The following is a 17955-nucleotide window of genomic DNA, read 5'->3' as shown; positions in this document are numbered from 1 at the left end:
TTGTGAGTTTTCACCTGTGAGTTATTACTGTTATTAAAGTGTGCATATGGATCCAGAAATGTCTGATGAATCATTACAAATATTGTGTTCCTGGGGGCTATTTCATAAAAGTAGTTAAGAAAAGCGGGGATTAAAGTCAAAAGCCTGACTTTAATGAGCTGAACTAAACGTCCACGCTTAAACTGGTTCCATAACAGCAAGTTAAAGATCATTTGATCTGACTAGTCTGAGTTCAGTTTAAATAATCTAGATAACTGCTCGTGCACGTTTCTGTCGTGACATCTTAAAAGTCGAGCATAGATACATCGATTATGTTGTGTGCTACCATGGCAACTTCGAGAACTGAAAGAGCTCTGAAATGAGACACAGCTGTTCAGAGCGAGTGACCCGCGAAACTGCAGATTGTTCAATAGGCTACATTAGTAGCAATATATTTTTAAATATAGGCTATTATTTAGGCCTATTAACATGAAATTAAATATTTGTTATAAAACGTAGTAATTGTGCTTGACCGCGCGCATGTGCGTGAGAGAGAGGATTTGCGCTTAATGCCAATAGTTGCTTGCAAGGAAAAGTTTTAATGCATTGCAGGCTCACAAACATACAAAATGTTCTAAATGTAAGCACATAGGTTTAAAATAAAGAGTCGTGCACGCACAAGCGGTGGAATTTTTAATTTGCTCCCGAATCTGCTGCAAATAGTTGCTTTTCCTTTGCTACTTGTTTCCCGCACAGCACGGATCATCTCTTGATTATTCCACTCATTTTACAGCTATAAAGTCATTATTTAAAGGGCCATGAAACCCCCTCGTTTCAGCAGGGTGTTTTCACACCTCTGCTTTGGAAAAAGTCAGAAAAGTGGGCGTGTCCAGCTCTGTTTAGGGGGGAGTGTCGGAGGAACTAAAGTGGGATGGTGTGGGAGTGTCTATTTGTGCACGCGCGAGTTTCAGAGTCAAAATACACACCCACACAGACAGGAGAAAAATTGATGGTGTTTAACCTACATGGACATCTGAAGTCGAATTATTTGCCAAATTATTAAATGTTGGACTTTAACTGCAGTTTGGCTCTTTCATTCAGGGAATTCATTCATGCCTCTCGCGACAAACGAGATATTTGATTCGAGGAACTGCTGCAAGCGTGTATTTTTCATGCAATGTTTGATACCGCACGGCGAATGAGAGAAAAAAAACTTTGAATTTCCCGGAAACTTAGATGCACACGGCAGGTAGTGTCAGAAAGCCGCGTGTGTTATTCCGGTCACAAAATGCGGTGCTAACATTTCTGCACTCAGTGCAATAGTTAACTTAATTCGATACGAACAAACTGAATAAACAAAGAGCACTGGTCGCTCACTTACCAAATCTGTAGAGACAGAACAATCACCAGCAACTAGAGCCGCGTCTTTATGAAGAGAAGACTACAAGCAAATCCAGATTTCAGCATTTGCAGATGAGAACAGCTCTCAGGTAAACAACAATCCTCTTTAGACACGTAAGTTATTGTTGTCGCGCGTCGCCTGTTAATCCACACGTGATCCAGATAAGCTCTCACAGAGAGAAAATGAAAACGAAACTTAACAGCAGCAAACTATAAAAGCAACACGTCACGCTTGTTTTGCCAACACAACGTGGCGTCTTTGTGGTGTAAACACGGTGACAATAATGAATATTAATGAAGTTGCACAATAGAGCGCGCTGATTGGTTTGACCCAAGCCGTACTCATGCATTAATGCATGACACTGTAAGACGTAATAAGACACACTCTGGCACAGACGCCCAGTCTGCATGCTGGAATACACGCTATTATGTCATGGCCGTGACGCAGCTTCAAAAATTCGTTTCAAACAGGAAGTACAAATTTGCTTGAAATAACGCAAAAACAACCAATTTACACTTTTTAGTGAAATATAGGTGTCCTAATAGTGTTTCTAGCAGTGTGGGACACATATACGACTGTCAACAGCTCAAAAAATGTGTTTTGGTGTTTCGTGACCCTTTAAGAAATGTAGTGTTCTTCATTAAATTAGTCAGTGTCTTTCTTACCCCCATGCTCGCGTGGGTTTCCTCCAGGTGCTCCGGTTTCCCCCAAATCCAAAGACATAAGGTATGCGCTATAGATGAATTGAATAAGCTAAATTGGCCATAGTGTAGGAATGTGAATGAGTGTGTATGGATGTTTCCCAGTGAAGACGTCAGCTGCATAAATCATATGCTGTATAAGTTGGCCCTTCTTTATATATATATATATATATATATATATATATATATATATATATATATATATATATATATATATATATATATTTTTTTTTTTTTTTTTTTTGCTATTAAGTGACTATAAAGTTTTAATCATTATTAAGAGGTTAAGTGAATTAAAATGGCACCAGAATATGGCAGGTGAATGTTACCATTACTTTGATTAGGCTTGAACTTGACTTAACCTGAGAGTTAGCCTGCCCCAGACCAGGCAAGTTTCCCAGCATAAGTTGCCAGGGTAACTAAGTTTGAACTATCGTAAATTTGATTTATGAAACCGAATCCGCCATTAATAAATCTGACTTACCAAAATAAGCCTGGCTTTTTCTGTAAGCTTGGTTTATGGAATAGCCCCAGGACTTCACTGAGCTCAAGTAATAGTTTAATTTATAAAATTGTGAATGAACTTGACTGTTGATGTCTTAAATAATAATGTCAAATAACCAACATTTCTCAAAATGGATAAATCTAAGTTTGCAACAAAACTCTTTATTTACAAAAAAAAAAAAAAAAAAAAAATCAGTAGATTTGCTATGTGTAAGTTTTTATAGGGAAGCAAAAACACTTGACTACCAGATCCAGTTCTCAAAAGTCTTGTGCACAAATGTTCTCTGTGTGTTTCACGGCCTTGTTTCAGTGACTTCAAAATTTTAGTTTTTCACTAACTACGCATAAACGTTTCTTTCTCACAAACACATACAAACATGCTGCTTGGGTATTATTGTAGCCCAACTTGTACTGTTTAAAATGTTATCACACTTTAGCCATTTATATGTTTTTAAGATACTGAAAACAACACAAATGTCAGTGCATGTCAAAACTTCTCCAGAGCCCCAAAACACCCTCAGACCCCAGAGGGTTAAATGTTTATTTGTCTGGGTGTTTTATTTTGAAAGTTTTTTATGCACTTTTGGTGGGGTTGGGAGTCACAGGCTGTTCCTCAATATGCAATCTTCAGCAGTCTTACGTCCTCGTGTTCTCGTGCAACATCATCATCAGCTGCCCAAGTTCAGTTTCAATACTTAATATCGCAAGTACGGAGGACGCGTGAATCTTCTCGGATGTGTTCTTGGTATCGAGAACGCACCGATGCAGACTTGAGCGGCGAACCTCACTCTGAACTCCCAGAACTCATTGTGGCAGAACAATGGAGGACGGAACCCCGGCACATACCTGTGAGTATTGTTAACTATGTTAAAGTTGTTAATGTAAATATATATATATATATATATATATATATATATATATATATATATATATATATATCAATTTTGATAGATTTATGTGAGTTAAAAAAATGTATGGGGTTACTAAACTTGATCCCGTTTATCGCTTGTGGCCATAATAATTATAAATACAGTACGTTAGCTCACCTCCACAAGTGATTCTTGCTATATTGTAATGGCTCAATTATTATTATTGTTCACTCAGCTGTTAACCTATGTGTTGTTGCTTTTTACTTTAAAAGCAATGAAGAGACAAGGGTCCTTATGCAGTGGAGCCCTCTTCACTGGAAAGAGGAATACGTCAAAGTCTGGCTGGGAGTAAGTAATACTGCTTTATTTAAGAAATAACCTTTTTGACAGTAACATTCACTAACATTGGGTTGTTGTTGAATGATTATTATTTTAATTTATTGTCATATTCTAGTACGTGTATTTTATGTTATTTTTGTTGCTATGTGTAATGTCATATGGCAATGTAAATGACATGTTACTGATTAAGATGTGTTCTTTATTCAGAGTGTTTGTAAAAGATTCTGGGGTGCCTGTTGCCCACAAACAGGCCAACAAATGGAATAATCCTAAAAAATACAAGGTACAATGTGTTTGTCATATTTATCATCCAAATTATATTGTGCAGTGAAGTGTGAGAAGATATCTCCTTTGATTATAATTGTTAGGAGTCGAGGGACCCGCCTACTGGGAAAGGGGTAGAAGCAGGAGGAGTCACAGCAGCTATTTGGCAGTGGTATGAAGAAATAGATGCTGTGCTCCAGAGGCAGCATTCTATCAGTCCGCCCCTGGTAGTAGCATCCAATGCTTCTGCTACTGCAAGTGCTGTTGTGGCTTCTTCCTCAGCCCCACCCCACGGCACAAGGACAAGACCAGGAAAGAGGCGAAGCTCCTCGGATCTCATTGAGCTTCTGAGAGAGTAAGCACACAGGGATGAAGAGAGGGGGAGAGGCACGCATTTAATAAATGTTACTTGTAAAACTTTACAAAGGTTTGAAGAATGTACATTGATATCACTGAATTATTATACCATGAACTTGATCAACTAGTTAATTTATTGAAAAGTAAACACCTGAATATATGCTAAATACATATTATAGATAAACACACACACTTACAGAGACTACCCACAGACATTTGCGTGCTAAACTTTGTGTAACTATTTACAGATGTACACTTGCATTAATACATACACAAACTATATTTACCTAAATATAGAACTAATGTTATCGTTGACTAACTGACTCCTAGAATTACTAATTATGATCATGCTCTTGCAGGAAAGCAGGCAGCTCTTCGGGGGCAGAGAGTTGTGCTGCAACTCTGGCCCTGCTGTTGTTCCCTGCTTGTTCTTGGTGTCCATCCATTTTTACTCCATCCCGGTCCCCATCCTCCAGATTTTCTTCCTCCAGGAGGTCATCGGTGGCATAACATAGGTTGCAAGATGAAGCAAGCGGCTACCAGCTTTGGAACAAATAGTGAACGTACCTCCAGAGCCCTAAGGAAGATGGCCCTCCAGCATGTTTTTAGTATGCCAAAGCCTTGGCATGGTGCTTGTTAAAGCAACCTTTAACACGACCTGTTGGTAAAACGGTAAAGATGAGTTGACTTTCAAAGGTGTCGTTTACTCATACTTGTTTCAAACCAGTTTGATTTTTTTATCTCTATTTTTCCTCTGTTGAACACAATGGATGTTTTTGGAAGAATGTTAAAAACATGTAACTGTTGACATCCATACTATTTATTTTTCCTACTGTAGAAAATATCATCTGTTCTGTTCAACAAAAAAAATAACCAAGTTAAGGGATGAGGAAATGATAGCAGAATTTTCATTTTTGGATGAACTATCCCTTTAACAGAGTTTTTTCCACTGCTGTTGTAATGACAGAATTTTCAGCTGATTATGAAAATTTATTTAAGAAACTCAAGTAACAACACAACTGTGAAGATGCATACCAGCCACAGGTTGTCTGTATGGGGATATTATGGCCACAGGATGCTGAAGACAGGGATAGCCCCCATCTCCAAGAAGGAAGAATCTGTTTGTAGGATAAAGGGACTCCTTGTATATTGGACACCTTCGCAGGACCAGTGCATCGTGAACAGATACTGGGTTGCCTACATAAATGTCAAGGAATTTTTCGGTACTGTCACAAATGCCTTGAAGAATAATAGATGCAAACAACTTTCTGTTGATGTAGCACAGTTTCTGTTGTCCGGCAGGTGGGCGAATCCAGATATGGCATCCATCAATTGCTCCAGCTGCTTTCTTGAAGGCATTATGCCCTGCCAGATGGATAAAGCCACTTCCAACCTCCTCCATTTTTTGTGGGCCAGAGAATTGGATTACTTCACGAATCATTTCCAGCATGTCTTCAATTACACTTTGCACAGCCCGGCATATTGTAGATGTGGCCATTGCAAAGGCTTCTGATGTTACCCTGTAAGAGGCCCCACATGCCAGCCAGTACACCAGAACAAGGACTTCCATCTCAAGGCTCCATCCATGATCTTTTTTCCTTGGCAGCGACCGACACAACAGGTGAATTGTTGCCCTACTCAGCCTAAGGGAAAGCACCGTGGTTCATCATGGTTCAGCACAGCATATGATTGAATGTGATGATTTTCCTGCAAATAAAATTGTTTTATTAGTACCAACATTTCTCTTTTTTGACGTAAGTAAATGCAATGGTTCTGTTATATAAATGCAATTTTTAAATTGTTCTTTCAATTCAGAAAATAAAATATAACAATGTATGCTATAATCATGGTGAACGGTATCGTGGTGTATGTGTAGCCCTCTCCCCGTTACGGACTCAGAAAAGTAATATGTTTAGCGAAATTCAGTTCACCTCAATTCAGTTAACGTTCAAACTAAAAATGGCTGTTTATCAGTAAGTAATAACAAACACAGACATAATACCGGGTCTCAAATATAAGGATAGTGCTATTCACCGTAGAAGTGACTATTTATATTATTCTATTGCATACTATAAATCAACTCTCACATTTACAAAATTTTTCTATACACTGGTTCATTTAACCATTAATTTTCAACCCTTCTGTACAGGAAAATCACAAATGCAAGATGTTCAATAAACTTTTTATATTTATTACATATTGTGAGGCTATCGTGTTATTTTTCTTTCTTTGTTGTTTAAATCACGTTTAGCAGTAGGATTTAATTTACTCTCAGTGACAACAAAACTCCACTTAAAAAGACACATAAAGCAAACACAATTTTTTGCAACATTATAGTATCAAATAAAATTCTACCCAGCTGGGATTTAAGTCTTATTTCCCCACGTAAGCTCTGTTGGAGCTCACGTGGGGAAATAAAAACAGTGATCAGTGTGAAAAACTGTAATCAATACTCACAAAAAATTTTGAAATAGTGAAGGTCATAATCACAATACCCATTCAAGGAACAAGATGACAAGCACACTCCAAACGTCTCTGACGTCCATCCGCGATCACAAATTTGGATTGCATCACTGCAGATGCAAATACTCCTTCAATGACAGTACATATGCAAATATTATGCAAAAATTTATTTTGCTAACTTAAATTTTTACATACGTTGATGTTAAATAAATTATGTGAAGGGGTTTGGCTGATATCTACTGGTCAAGAAACGTTAGGCTAGTCACTACGATTTGTTTAATTTTTTATTATATGTGAACCTTGGAAGAGATGTTAAACCGTTGCTGGATTTACTAACTGAGGCAAGGACTACGGTGGCCGGGAAGTGCAAAACAACATTACAAAGTTTGAAACACTTTTACAAAGCTCGAGACAAATTTACATTTTGAAAAACATTTTTACCTATCATCAGACACAATTACATAGGAAAAACAATCTTACAAAGGACAAATCAAATTTACATTTTAGAAAACAAATTAACAAGACGCAAAACACTTTTACAAATCCCGAAACAAATTTACAATTACAGATTCCCTGCGGAAAGGGAATGTACCACACACCGGTAGTGAATCGGAATGTAACACACACACTGGTAAATATCAATAATATCCATCCCGTTTGTAGACAGGTTTCCACAAGTCTACAGCTATAAAAATCATGGTATCACGATAAAAATCATGGTATCACAGTATCACACACACATATCATGTACATCTCGACGTGAAGTTTATTCATAAACTAATTTCGAGAGGAGCACGTGACTATGATTGAACACGGCTGGTTCTGCATTAGCATGCTTGATCCACCAATCAGGCCATTCCTAACCACTATAAAGAGCCAGGGTTTTCTCACTACAGTTATCTTCAATTTGAAGAACAAAGCAAGCAACGCTTACGACAGAAAACAACGAAAACTAAAACAACAACATCAACTACTACGACAACAACAACAACAACTACTTCAACAACAACTACTTCAACAACAACAACTACTACTACAACAACTACTACAACAACAACTACTTCAACAACTACTACTACAACAACTACTACAACGACAACAACAACAGCACGGCGAAGCAAGCTAAGCTAATCAACAGCTACATCAACAATAACCCTTACCACTGCCCATCTTTCTACAATACCTTCAAAAGATGGAAATCAACAACAACGACAACAGCCCCAGTAATTCCACCATCAATCCAGTACCACTCACCTTTACAGAAGAGCCAGCAGCACCCGAACTCCCCACGGTACCTCAAACAGAGCCCCAGAACGCCACAAGAAGCCGCCGATCCACCCGATCATCCACCAGACTTCGCACCAGTTCCACTCCTCCATCGACATCCAGACAGCAAGCCACGTCCCCAGCCTCATCATATGCTACAGCTTCCTCCTTCCGTCAGCCCACAAGAATAACTATTTCAGAACTACGTAAACATCTCGCAGATCTCGGCATTCACGCCCCAAGGACCCTCAATAAACCGGAACTACTCAAACTCTATTCAAACGCCACTTCAGACTCCCACCCGTTACTCAGTCCCAGCAAAAGACCTATCACCAGGGAACCCAGCGCCAGACACACCCCCTACCTTCAACCCACCCGCACTCAACCAGGAAAAAGAAAATCAATAACCAAACACGTATCCAGCAGCGCACCCACAGGACCACACCCCCAGGAATCCCATTCACCACCAGCTACGTCACACCGTCAGGACTTGAACCAAGGACTCCCTCAACTTTTACCTCCCTCTTTCTCTTGGCCTCCAGCCCCTCCCTCCAGTTCTCCTGCTACCCCTCCTATCCCTCCAATTTCTTCTAATCCTTTCCAACCTAACGTTTCCGCTCCTCTTGCCATTCAGATTAATCAGCCTTTCTCTCTCCCTCCTCAACCTTCTACTTCTTACTCTATTCCCCATAACCAACCAGCTTCCTCTCTTCCAACCTACCCTATTCCCCCCTCTTTTTCACTCCCTTTAGCACACACTAGCACTGATCCAACTCAAACTCTCCCCGCACCAGTTTCCTCAGCACGGCCCTCCTACACACTTTTCACCGCCACTCCCCTCCCTATGCCGCCTAACGCTCTGGCTCTGGATCCCACCCCTATCTCTACAGCTACAAAAAAAAAGATTCTCTCAGGTGCAGATATAGATCTCATCACACTCCTATCACCAATTTCACCTCCCGCGGCAGAACGTCAGGTGGATTGTGGCGAATTCACCTTCACCTTAAAACAGTCGTCCAACACACAGTCACGTATCTTATCCTTAGCCGAATTTACCATGGCATTCTCACGTTATACAGAAGTCATCTGCTCCGCCTTCCCCCATAGGAGGCGCGAGTTAAATGACTACATGGCGATCATAGCCGAACTCACGCTCTCCTATGGGGGCACTCATTTTTACACCTATCACAAATTATTTTCAGCTAAATGTGCAATCCGGGTAACCCAATGGAATCAAATTCCGTACTGGAGGGCCGTGGACTTTGATATCCATAATCGGGTCTTTTTAGGATGCCGTAATCTAGCCTGCGCGGTCTGCCGCTCAAGTCTTCACGTCACTACCTCTTGCCCTTTCATCTCTTCCTCCGCTAACACAGTTCAGAACCCAAAATCTACTAGTTACGTTCCCCGCCCCGCTAATCCTAGCATTCCTCCTCTTCTACCTCCTTCTTCTATCCGCTCCACTCCTTCCAGTAACATCTTTATTAACTTCAACTTAGGCAGATGTCAGAGAAACCCTTGCAAATATCTGCATGTCTGTTCATTTTGCGGTGGGGCTCACGCTAAAATTGTTTGCCCAATCTATAGAGCAAACAATAAAAAATATAAAAACTACCTATCGACTCCTGTGAATATTCCTCACCTCATTTCTGAGTTAAAAGATCACCCTGATACTAACTTCTCTGATTTTCTCATTTCAGGTTTAACTTACAGATTCCACCCAGGTGTTTCAGCCTCACCCTCATACAACCTCTGCTGTCCTAATCTTCTATCTGCAAAAGCCGAACCAGAAACAGTCGATCAGCTTATCAAAAAAGAAATTGATAACGACTTCATGATCGGGCCTTTTACAGCTCCGCCGTTTACAGTATTTCGTATAAGTCCTATTGGAGTGGCTACTCGTAAATTCTCCGGTAAAAAACGCCTCATTATTGATCTCTCCGCGCCACATAACTCTGTATTCCCCAGCATAAACAGCATTATCCCGATAGACGAATACTCGCTCCACTACCACGACATAGACCAAGCCATAACCCTTATCAAAACCGCCGGCTGTAATGCCTGGTTAGCTAAAGTCAATATTACATCCGCATTTAAAATTATGCCAATCCACCCAGATTTCTGGCACCTTTTTGGCATTCGCTGGCGATCAAAATTCTACTTTGCAGTCCGGTTAACTTTCGGCTGCAAAAGCAGCCCAAAAATATTTGACATGCTTTCAGAAGCCGTATGTTGGATACTTTCCAATAATTACGGAATTCCTTACCTTATACATCTGTTAGACGACTTCCTAATCATCTCTCCTCCGTCGTTTCCTCCAAATAATCATTTAGCGATCACCCAAAAAGTTTTCGCCGACCTCGGAATCCCTCTAGCAGAGGAAAAAACATCCGGTCCTAGCACGTCTATCGAATTCCTGGGCATCAACCTAGACTCGAATAAATTCCAAGCATCTCTCCCAAAAGAGAAAGTCGACCGCACTACATCTCTATGCCAAATTTTCATCGAAAACCAGTCATGTACAAAACGCGAACTCCTCTCCATCCTCGGACACTTAAACTTCGCCATGCGCATTATCCCCCAAGGTCGTCCGTTTATTACGCACCTCCTACAACTCTCTACCTCAGTTCCTGGTTTAGAAGATACAATCTTTCTCTCTAAACCTTGTCGCGACGAAATCAGCTTATGGATATCTTTCCTTAAGCAATGGAACGGATGCTCCTTTTTTTACAGCGACCTTATAGCATCGCCGGTAGACATTAAATTAATCACCGACGCCGCCCCGTCAGTCGGTTTCGGGGGTTTTTACCAAGGCCGTTGGTTCGCGTCCCCATGGCCACCCCAAATGTTGGAAATACCTCAAAACGAGCAATCATCAGCTCTATTCAAATTATATCCCATCGTCGCTGCGGCCATTTTATGGGGTAACAAGTGATCCGCCTCTAGCATCCTCGTACATTGTGACAACGAGGCTACTGTTCAATGCATTAATAAAGGGCGCTCGCACTCACCGTCACTCATGCCCTTATTAAGACGCCTCGTTTGGACAGCTGCCACAAAACAGTTTATCATATCAGCTGAACATGTACCAGGTTGCAAATATCAAATTGCTGATTCTCTGTCTCGCTTTTTCTTCCAGAGATTTCGGCTGTTAGCACCAGAAGCGGACCCTCATCCAACACCTGTTCCTCACTATTCAGAGATGATATTGCCATAAACCATCCTCTACACTACCTCAGAGAATCAGCCATTTCTCTCATCCTGCAGGGCGTCGCTCCTAGGACCCTCCAATCATATCTCACTGCTTGGAGTTCCTTCAAAAACTTTCACTGTCTGTATAAAACTCCTTTTCCTGACTTTTCTCTCCTTTTTATCACCTCATTCATAGCACATTTACACCTTACAAAAAATCTACAAGCCAGTTCCAATCGAAGCTACCTAAGTGGGATCCAATTTTTTCACAAATTGATTCACGGGTCTCCTTCAGAGGCTATTTCAAATTCTCAAACTTCTCTCCTTATTAAGGGTATACAAAAAAGTCAACCCTCCTCCCCCGATACCAGGCAACCCATCACACTTCACATCCTTTCTAAATGCATCCACACCCTACGCAAAGGATATATTTCCATCCATCCAGCCCGCACACTCGACGCCATGTTCACATTAGCCTTTTTTGGATTTTTGCGATGTTCTGAACTCACAACAACATCAAATTTCAATCCTACAATTCACCCAACCTTATCAGTTCTGACCTTGCTAGATGAAGAAAACTCTATCCTTCTTCATCAAGCAAAGCAAAACAGATCAATTACGCAGAGGACATCCTATTTATATATTTGACATTCCCTCACCCACTCAACCATTCCAAACCCTCAAAGCATACATGCATTACAGAAGGGCCCAAGAACCCAACAGACTCGCTCCACTTTTTACTGATGACGCTAATCGTCCAGTTACCTGTTTCTGGTTTCAATTTCACCTCAAGGAAATCCTTCGCATTTCAGGTCCCCCCCCCCGAACCTTTCTCTTCGCACTCATTTAGAATAGGAGCAGCTACTACAGCAGCACACAATGGCCTTTCCCAACAACAGATCCAAACCCTCGGACGTTGGTCTTCTAACGCCTACAAATCATACATTCGCCTTAGCCAATATCACCTCAGAGAAGCTCAGCAGATTCTCGGTAGCCGGCATCAACACTTATGAATCTCTAAAAACACAAATATCTGCTCTCTCTAATTCCATCCAACAAATAGGTCTCTTATATATATATTTTTCCCCTTCTGTTTTTTCTCTCTTCCTCATTTCCCCTTGGGGTTTATTTGTCTGGAAGTACGCTCAAATGTGTATTCGTTGGTGTTCAAGCGTGTGTTTATGTGTGTGTGTGTGTGTGTGTGTGTGTGTGTGTGTGTGTGTGTGTGCATGTGGCGTGTGTGTGAGTGCGCACATATTTATTTATGTGTGTGCGTATACAAGTAGGGAAGTACGTGTTACAAAAAAAAAAAAAAATTCAATCGCATAATACAGCTGTAAGGCTTAGCGGGAACATGCATTATTTCTAACCTTACAATTCATACTCTACAACGCTCTAAAGCTTTTTATCTCCACACTCCCCGCATAATACAGCCGTAAAGGCTTAGCGGGAACAAATATTGCTTCCTCACCATACCAAATTCTTACATTACAATGCTCGAAGCTCTTTTTACTAACAAAATCCCCGCATAATACAGTCGTAAAGGCTTAGCAGGAACAAATATTGCTTCCTCACCATACCAAATTCTTACATTACAATGCTCGAAGCTCTCTTTACCAACACAATCCCCGCATAATACAGCCGTAAAGGCTTAGCGGGAACAATATTGCTTCCTCACCATACCAAATTCTTAAATTACAATGCTCAAAGCTCTTTCTACCAACACAATCCCCGCATAATACAGCCGTAAAGGCTTAGCGGGAACAATATTGCTTCCTCACCATACCAAATTCTTAAATTACAATGCTCAAAGCTCTTTCTACCAACACAATCCCCGCATAATAAAGCCGTAAAGGCTTAGCGGGAACGCACACGGCTCTCACCATACAATCTTCTACTTCAACGCTCTAAACTCCACCAAATCATATTTCACCCATTATCCTATTTCACCAACTTTCATTTGACACTGAATACCTACGCACCCCTGCAATTCAGAGTCGCTACCAAGCCTCATCCCTATCTGCTACACAGCAGTTAATCAGCTCTCTTCCCTTTAGATACTGACTTTCATTGCAACTTTGCAGCCGCAGAGACGCTCAGCCGAGCATCACTCCCTTCTACATCACTGCCGCAGCAGTGACGCTCAGCGAGCGCATATACACTTCCACTTAGCAATCCATTACTGATACACTCTAGCACTGCTAAAGCAGTTAAACATCTCTGCGGAGGCGTATTTCCCTTTCAGATACTGACTTCCATTGCACCTCTGCAGCAGCAGAGACGCTCAGCCGAGCATCATTTACATCTCCTGCACCACTGCTGCAGCAGTGACGCTCTGCTGGAGCTCATGCACACTTCCATTACACTTATACCACTTCTGTCACTCCCAGCACTGCTAAAGCAGTTAAAACGCTGCTGCAGAAGCGTATTCTTTCCCTTAGTACTGACTACCACCGCACCTCTGCAGTCGCAGAGACGCTCAGCCGAGCATCACTCCCCTCCACATCACTGCCGCAGCAGTGAAGCTCAGCGAGCGCATATACACTTTCATTTAGCAACCCAATACCGTTACACTCTCCAGCACTGCTAAAGCAGTTAAACGTCCCTGCGGAGGCGTATTTTCCTTACAAATACTGACTTCCATTGGACCTCTGCAGCAGTAGAGACGCTCAGCCGAGCATCATTTACATCCCCTGCACCACTGCTGCAGCAGTGACGCTCTGCTGGAGCTCAAGCACACTTCCATTACACTTATACCACTTCTGTCACTCCCAGCACTGCTAAAGCAGTTAAAACGCTGCTGCAGAAGCGTATTCTTCCCCTTAGTACTGACTACCACCGCACCTCTGCAGTCGCAGAGACGCTCAGCCGAGATTCATCCCCCCTGCACCACTGCCGCAGCAGTGTCGCTCCACCGGAGCTCACGCACACTACCATTTATCCATACTACTACTGACACACCCCCCATTGGACTGTCAAAGCGGTTAATCAGTTAACCGCTTCTCATCTGCAGCTACAGCTCCGCAGAACCTTACAGCTTCATTTTCCATCACTACTATACTAAACCTTCACGAAACTCACCACATATGTTTTAAACCTTTACACTTACCCCACTCACTCTCCCGCTGGTCCTTACAATTAACCGGCCCCGGGAGCACACATAGTCATACATAAGCACTTTCAGTTAATTTTTCACACCCACACCAGTCTCTGTTGCTCCTCCAAGCTATTTCTGTATCACTTTTCAGCAGCCGGATATGGCATTAATCTCCTGTGCCTTTTGGGGGGTTCTTCAAATACGCGGCTGCTGTCCAGAGCAGAGCATTTTGGGGAGTTGTCGAGATCTACCTGAGCTCGAAGCTCCCCTCTCTTCCTCCAAACGGGAGGGAGCCCAGGGCTCAAGAGCCTTCGAGCTCAGGGCTCTCTCCCGGGACAGCATGCCAAACTTGCCCATAATCAATCATCAGCTAAGTGTGAACTCTTGAAGTGAAGTTTATTCATAAACTAATTTCGAGAGGAGCACGTGATTATGATTGAACACGGCTGGTTCTGCATTAGCATGCTTGATCCACCAATCAGGCCATTCCTAACCACTAGGAAGAGCCAGGGTTTTCTCACTACAGTTATCTTCGATTTGAAGAATCCCCGCTTCCACCCCTACCTTTTCACCTTTCCCTCCATAGGGCAGCACGGTGGCTCAGTGACTAGCACTGTCGCCTCACAGCAAGAACGTCACCGGTTCTAGTTCCTTAACAGGCCGGTGGTCGTTTCTGTGTGGAGTTTGCGTGTTCTTCCCGTGCTTGCGTGGGTTTTCCCCGGGTTCTCCGGTTTCCTCCCACATTCCAAAAACATGTACAACAAGTTAATCATTAAATCTAAATTTCAATACAGGTAATCTAATAATGCAGCATATCTTTTAATAGCCTTCAATCTTAATCTTTAGCTATTATAAAAAAGGGGAGTTGTCGAGATCTACCTGAGCTCGAGGCTCCCCTCTCTTCCTCCAAACGGGAGGGAGCCCAGGGCTCAAGAACCTTCGAGCTCAGGGCTCTCTCCCGGGACAGCCTGCCAAACTTGCCCATAATCAATCATTAGCTAAGTGTGAACTCTTGAAATGTGATAGTGTTTCTCTGTATGTTTTCATCGAAGTTGTTTACAATACTGATCCATCCACAGACTTTGTGATGTAGTCAAATGTTTACAAATACAAGCGCAGCCGTTTAGAGGTAATTTCTAGTTAATGATGTCAGAATTACCGGTATTTCGGAATGATTATGTGAATGCTCTTTTCTGGAAAAATTCCGTAACGTCCTCGCTTGTGTGAACAGCACTTTTTTAATTTACCGGCAAAGTCATTCCGGAAATTTTTCATATATTTACCGGTATCACTGTGTGAAAGGGGCTATTGTGTACTTTTCAAGTAGTACACTTACAATTATACTAGTAGTTAATACATAAAGTATATTACATCTATTGAATCTGAGATTAGATTTACTTTTAGGGGCTGTTTCTGTTTCTAAATTGATGATACTCAGTTCAAAAATATAATGATTATGAAAAAGATGTGCTTGTCTTAAAAATTAGACAAATTGACCAACATTATAAATTAAGTTAAAAAATAAAGTGTAGTTGTTACAAAAGCCCCAGGGGTTGTAAAAAGACTCCAGGAAAATGAAAAGTGTTTCAGTCTTTAAAAATTTGCGGACAAATAAAGGTTACTTTTGTAACTGTTTCTACTCGTCATGACTAGTAATTTTTCCTTCAGATTTCCACAAGAAGGAGGGTTATAATATGGAAACATTACACACTCTACCTTTAAATGCTTTGCAGATCAGCATGCTCCTAAAGATCTTTTTATCTGGTCAGAGCCCTTCTAGCAGTTGCTGGGCCAGTTTGGTGTCAGCACAGTATCTGCTCTGCATCTCTGGGACAACTCTGTGTAAGTCAAACTTAAACAATTCTGTTACAGTCGTTGAGTGTAACCCTCGTCTTAAACCAAAAGTGCATTTATACAAACGAAAGTGATATTAATATAGTTTTTAACAACTTTAATACAAAAACATAACATTTACTGAGGATTTCAGCATTGTGGAGCCCTTTAAGGGTGCTTTCACACCTACACTTTTGTTTCGAAACGTGTCTTGATTGCCCAGTTAGCGCGGTTCGTTTGGCATATGTGAACAGGGCAATCGCGCTCTGTTCCGCGCCAAAGTAATCGCTCCGAGATTGCTTGAATGAGGTGGTCTCGGCTCGATTAAAACGAACCCTGGAGCGGTTCGATGGCAGTAAGAAATCTATCCGAGCGCGGTTATATCACAGTGTTTTATGTAATAGGCATACGGCTATATGAAGAGAGAATTATGAGTAGGGCAAGAACTTTCACGAGTCTCTTGATGCCCGCAAACGAGTGATGATCTCCCAGTAATCTCGCCTCTCCCTCTCGGTCCTCAAATAGGCTACGTCGCGCACCCTTCTCTCCCCTCCCCACCGCATTTCTCCTAAGACACATCGCTCGCACGCACCCTGTCAATCACCATCAAACCACCACCTCTCCTGACAGCTTAGCGGGACGCTGCAAAATAAACTAACTGCCGTTTTGATACAATGTCAGCAAACAGATACAATCTTTGCTACTAATTAATTCTTTAACTGCACGTTACCTTAATAAACTTGTAGACACACTTAAGTAAGATGTTATCTTAACATTTCAATCATTTTGTGATAGGATTTACCCACCTAAATGGTGAGACGGCTGCGTTGTTGTTCAAAATCAAGGCGCTCTAGTAATGAGCGGTTCACCGTTACCATATTAACCCTGTAAACAAACCATCCCAGTCCCAACCACTCTCCACTCATATTTCATATAAATACAGCTTTAGATTTAACAATTATGAAGAAAGTGCCAAAGAGAAGCAGATTTTATAATGTACAATTATAAGAAAATACATACATATAAACACATGACTAACCATTCAGGGTGTCACACTCCCCAAGAAAAGAAATTGCTTCAGTCTTGATTTTTATTTATTTATTTTTTCACACTTAAGGACTTTTGGTGTCAAAATTGTCTAAAAAAGTGGACAATAAACATAAAAATATTTTTGGGGGCTCAATTGTCTACCCCACATGTGTTTTTCCTGTTGGATTGTCCTGCCCACACTGTCCCACAATGAACCCAAACTTACCCACAGAGGGCCCACACTGTGATCATATGTGATCAAGATTCTATCTAAAACTGTACTTTCTGGATGATTTTCTCTAAGCAGCAAGGCAGTTTTCTGTCCTTCACACTATTTAGATCAAAAATACTAATTGGGTATTCTAATTCTCATATACAAGCTAAATATAAAATTTAACTTAAATTAACCCACAAAATACAGGTTGGGGCCACAAAGGAAAATCTATTAGGCCCCGCTTGGGCTGACCTATATGGGGCCCACATGGGTTTTTCTGTGGGCAAGCCCACTGTGGTATTGACCACAGAAAACCCACATTGGGTCCCCAAAGAGCAAATTCCATTGGGCCCCAAATAGGCTGACCCATATGGGGTCCACATGTGTTTTTCTGTGGGCAAGCCCACAGTGGCGCTGCCTGGAGGCTTGCGCACTCCGATGGGGGC

General features: G+C 41.6%; 1 long non-coding RNA gene across 1 annotated transcript; it reads right to left on the bottom strand.

Annotated features, from left to right (window-relative positions):
- Window positions 1–10325: 10325 nt before the first annotated feature.
- Window positions 10326–15455, bottom strand: LOC148679600 (uncharacterized). Its single transcript, XR_015944955.1, has 3 exons — window positions 14230–15455; window positions 13057–13602; window positions 10326–12848 (listed from the first exon to the last, which is right to left on the bottom strand). It is a non-coding gene; the product is annotated as an uncharacterized LOC148679600 (long non-coding RNA).
- Window positions 15456–17955: the final 2500 nt, after the last annotated feature.

Source organism: Danio rerio, chromosome 14, assembly GCF_052040795.2.
Source record: "Danio rerio strain M-AB ecotype USA chromosome 14, GRCz13ab, whole genome shotgun sequence".
NCBI lineage: Eukaryota > Metazoa > Chordata > Actinopteri > Cypriniformes > Danionidae > Danio > Danio rerio.
The sequence above is the reverse complement of the archived record's forward strand: the minus strand, read 5'-3'. Positions and strand labels throughout refer to the sequence as shown.